A 4,991-nucleotide genomic window follows, 5' to 3' on the forward strand; every position below is an offset into this window, starting at 1 on the left:
TCTTCTTCTCACCTTTCTTGGTGCCCACCAAGTGTTTATAAAAAGTAGGTGGGGCCTGATGGGGCTCTTGCCCAACAGGTCTTTTGATCTGCCACTGAAGATTTGATTGGCTACGCAGATTAAACTGACTTTGTTCCAGTGGCAGCTGCCCCCACAGTGTTGGTCTTATTAGCTCTCTTCCCCCAATGTATTTCAGGGCTCTTTTTGTAGCAGGTACTCATTTGCATATTAAGTGACACACCCCTAATGTAGCCAATCCTCCAAGAGCTTACAGTAGCTCCTGTAAGAAGAGCTCTGTAAGCTCTTGGAGGATTGGCTACATTAGGGGTGTGTGGCCTAATATGCAAAGGAGTTCCTGCTACTTAATTACCCATCTTCTCCCCTGCTTTTGGACTTCCTGTGTGTTGTTGGCTCCGCCTCCCGTGGAAGCCATTTTATACTTGCGCCCACCACTCTGTGTCATCGTGATTCCAAATGTGTGCACAGGCTCAGACAGACTGGGGACCTCTGATATAGGCAAACATCAGGTTCCCAAGAGGTCTCCCCCATCCAAGCTTTGACAAGACCTAGACCTGCGTATCTCCAGCAAAGGTTCCGACCTGAGCATTTGGAAGAGACTGTTGTTAACAAGCAATATCAATTGAAATTTAGTTGGTTAAACACCAGACAGTCCTCACCCAGATGGCCCGGGGTAGCTGTATCTCATCAGACCTTGGAAGCTAAGCAGGGTCAGCCATGGTTAGTACTTGGATGGGAGACCACCAAGGAAGACCAGGGTAGCTACACAGGGGCAGGCAATGGCAAGCTCTCACTTGCCAAGTTGAAAACCGCATGAGCCAGCCATGACTTGATAGCACTTTGTGCACACGAATGGCAGGCATGCATTCATTTTAAAATGAAGGAAAGAAAAGAAAAGAAAAAACGCCATTCGTTCCTGTCAACTGGATAATGAAAATGAATGGGGGGGGGGACAAGGGGATGGACAGAGGCAGGGGTTTGGTGCCTGGCAGCCTGGTTTAGAGAGCTCAAGCTGAGTTTAGACTCTGAGAGGTTGGAAGACAATCAAGAGAAATGAAACTGACAGCAAAGCTTTCCAATCCTCCCTATCAGATATTGCAATACAAGGGCATGTTGATGGATAGGTCCTTACATCCACCGATCACATCATTATTACAGAAGCTTTGAGAGGGGGCATTCCCTCCTGTTACTCTGATCATTCTTTTATTTTTGAGACTGAACATTTTCAGGCATTCTTTGCCATAGCGACTGTGTACAAGCCTTGTTTTTTCAGTCATGTCTATATGCTGGTTAGTCAATTAGTATGTCTCTGCCCCTTGAGTGAGACTGCTTCACGGTCTGTCAATGAGCACAAATAGTTTCTCTGAATGTGCTCGTGATTGGAAGACTCACTCGATTTTCGTGTGTGGTTCATTGTTTTAGCTGCGGGCTGCCTCGGGCAGGTCTGGAGAGGGGACATGCACATTTTACGAATCGATAAAGGAGAAGATTGCATTAGAGCTTTCTGCGGATGAAATCACTACTAAAGGGACAGGGGCATCTTTTTTTCTGGACAATTGGCAAACTTAGGAATGGCAAAAGTGTCAAGCATAAATGAACGACATGGACTTGAATATGTACCCCTAAGTGGGTTCTAGATCAAATCAAGCATGAACTCTCCCTAGAAAGCTAAAATGGCTAAACTGAGGCTATTGTGCTTTGGTCACATTATGAGAAGACAGAGTCACTGGAAAAGATAATAATGCTAGGAAAAGTGGAAGGCAGCAGGAAAAGCGGAAGAGGAGGAGGAGGAGATTGGATTTATACCCTGTCCTTCACTACCCGAAGGAGTCCTGGAGCAGCTTACAAACTCCTTTCCCTTCCCCTCCCCACAACAGACACCCTGTGAGGTAGGTGGGGCTGAGAGAGCTATTCCGAAAACTGCTCCTGGGAGAACAGCTCTGATATAACTTGTGACTGACCCAAAGTCACACCAGCAGCTGCATGTGGAGGCGTAGGGAATCAAACCCAGTTCTCACAGATTACAGTCCGTGCTCCTAACCACTACACCAAACTGGGTCTCAGAAGAAGACCCAGCATGAGATGGATTGACTCAGCAAAGGAAGCCATGGTCATCAGTTTGTAAGACCTGAACAAGGCTATTAACGATAGAACGTTTTGGGGGACATTAATTCATAGGATCACCATAAGTTGGAAGCAATTTGACGGCACAATGTGCACACACAAGGTCATGCTTGCTTTGAGGGCTGCTGTCTCTCTCATGCTTACAGTTTTTCAAACATCACGTCTGCTTGATCTACTGGTGTCTGGGGTTTTGCAAAACAGGGAAACTGTTGCTTTCAAAACGGGATGATCTGTTTCCAAACAATAAGCATTGTTCAGTCGTATTTAAACTGGATGCTTTTGAGAGTTTAAAAGAAAAATTCCTTCGCATAAACACCCTCTAAGCAGTCCTCAGGGCAACATAAGTTTAAAACGCCAGTCAAGAGAGGAATAAATATAGTTTCAGATGCCATTAGCAGGTGTTCTAGAATCCCGGTCTTATAAAAACAGGGGGAAATGGAAATCTAATAAAAGAATGACATTATTGGAAAAAATGTGTGCGTTCCTAGAATCATGAAAGATCCTAAAATTTTGGCTGATACTAAGGAACCATTTTACGATGCATAATTTCAATCTGCGTGTTAATTGCACCTTTTTTTTTCTTTGGTTTACATAGCAAATGTGATACATTTATATGAAAACAAATACACAGGACTAGCTCCTGACAGTTCTTGTGTATCTGAAGGGTTTGTCCATTTGCTGTTAGGGCAGCTACCTTCTTTTCCTTAGCAAGAATTCCATTGCTTTAGCAGCTTGTTATGTCAAGCTGAAATTCAACAGGTGAAACGTCTCCATCATCGTCTCAGTACTTACTGTTTCTGCACAGTAGTTACTATACAGCCGGTTCAAGACAGCTACATGGAACTCTATGCACTTGAACGGAGTTGTGAAGAAAGTCATATTTACTTTGGTCCTTGGCCCGATGCATGAATCTGTGAAATACGATGGGACTTATTACTCTTGAAGAAGTGGGTAAAGGATTGTGTAGCCTAAGGATGCCAGCCTCCAGGCAGGACCTGGGGATCCCCTGGAATTATAGCTCATCCCCAGACTACAGAGATCGGTTCCCCTGGAGAAAATTGGTGCTTTGGAAGGTAGACTCTGCGGCATTATACCCCACTGAGGTCCCTGCCCTCCCCAGGCTCCACCCCCAAATTTACAGGAGTTTCCAAATCTGAATCTAGCAACTCTACCCCCCACCATTTCCTGCAAGGGGGTAGGGTTGCCATTTCTGGGTTAGAAAATACCTGGAGATTTAAGGGGTGGAGCCTGGGAGGGCGGGGTTTGGGAGGGGAGGGGCCTCAGGAGGGAATAATCCCAAACAGTACAGTCCACCTTCCAAAGCAGCTGTTTTCTCTAGGTGATCTGATCTCTTTCGCCTGGAGATCAGTTGTAATTAGGGTTCCCAAGTCCATCTTCCACCCCCAGCGGGGGACTTTGGAGACGTTCCTGGAGGGGGCGGGGCATCCCCGACGTGATGACGTCACGTTGGGGACGTCCGCCACCCCACCCCCCTGCCCGTGCGTCAGATCTCCAGAAACGGCAGTTCCCTGCACTTAAAGGAGCCGGCGTTTCCCTTTTAAATGCAGGAGCTGGCGTTTCCCCTTTAAGAGCAGCCGCATTTCCCTTTTAAGAGCACGAAGTTGGCATTTCCCTGCAAGCTTGCGGAGATCAAGCTTGCAGAGATCAGGCTTGGGAGGAAACACGGGTTCCACACACTTAAAGGGAGAGAGAGGGGTGGCTGTGGGTGTTGGGGATGGGGTAGAACCCCCCCCCAAAAAACGGGGAACCCTTGGCAAAACGGGGGACCCCTAGCAAACCGGGGGGTTTGGCAACCCTAGTTGTAATAGCGGGAGATCTCCAGCCACTACCTGGAGGTTACAAAAATAGAGAGATCATGGGGTAGGTTGTTAAACCACGTAGACGCCCCATGAAAAATAACAAAAATTGCAATTTATAGAAACAACTAAACTTATGTAATGCAATAGATATCGTAATTTCTATGTATCAGAAACGCAATGGTCTTTTGGCGTCGCTTATAAACTGCTGATGCAGCCACATTCATTCATTCAACAAGCGAACTCCATATATTTCAGCCATCGTGTCCCTGCTGTGATTTGACCTTGTTGAAAACCGGAAGCGCTGAAGGTTGTCAGCCAATGCTCCCGCTAAGCTGTGTGGAGTCTTGGGAGCAAAAATTCCTTTTTCTGCAAAAAAAGCCCTGCGCCCCATGACAAATAACGAAAATTGCAATTTATAGAAACAACTAAATTTATGTAATGCAATAGATATCTCAATTTCTATGTATCAGAAACTCAACGGTCTTTTAGTGTCGCTTATAAACCGCTGATGCAGTCACATTCATTCATTCATTCATTCATTCAACAAGCGAACTCCATATATTTCAGCTATCGTGTCCTTGCTGTGATTTGACCTTGTTGAAAACCGGAAGTGCTGAAGGTTGTCAGCCAATGCTTCCTCTGAGCTGTGGAGCCCGATGAGCAAAAATGCTACTTTGTGAGCTATGGGCATTGAAGCTGTGAGCAAGCAATTTGGCCACTGCATAAATTAGTTTGCTCTGGAGCCATCCTTCCTGGGCTAAGATGAAAAAGTGTGAGCTGGAGGCTAAAAACAGTGAACTAACTCACACTAACTCAGCTTAGAGGGAACACTGTTGTCAGCCGACTTCTCTTCTGTTCTGTGCTTCCACAAGGCTCACAAATGCGACTCCATCAGGCCAGCTATAATGCCTGTTTCACACAGGCTTCTTCGTGGGAAATCGTGCTAATGAATAAAACATTTGAGAGCCAAAAACATCATTAAATATTGTTGACAATTTGTTTTTAATTATTTTTCACAGTGTGTATACT

The sequence above is a fragment of the Gekko japonicus genome, unplaced genomic scaffold, assembly GCF_001447785.1.
Source record: "Gekko japonicus isolate JY-2015 unplaced genomic scaffold, Gekko_japonicus_V1.1 scaffold996, whole genome shotgun sequence".
NCBI classification, from domain to species: Eukaryota; Metazoa; Chordata; class Lepidosauria; order Squamata; family Gekkonidae; genus Gekko; species Gekko japonicus.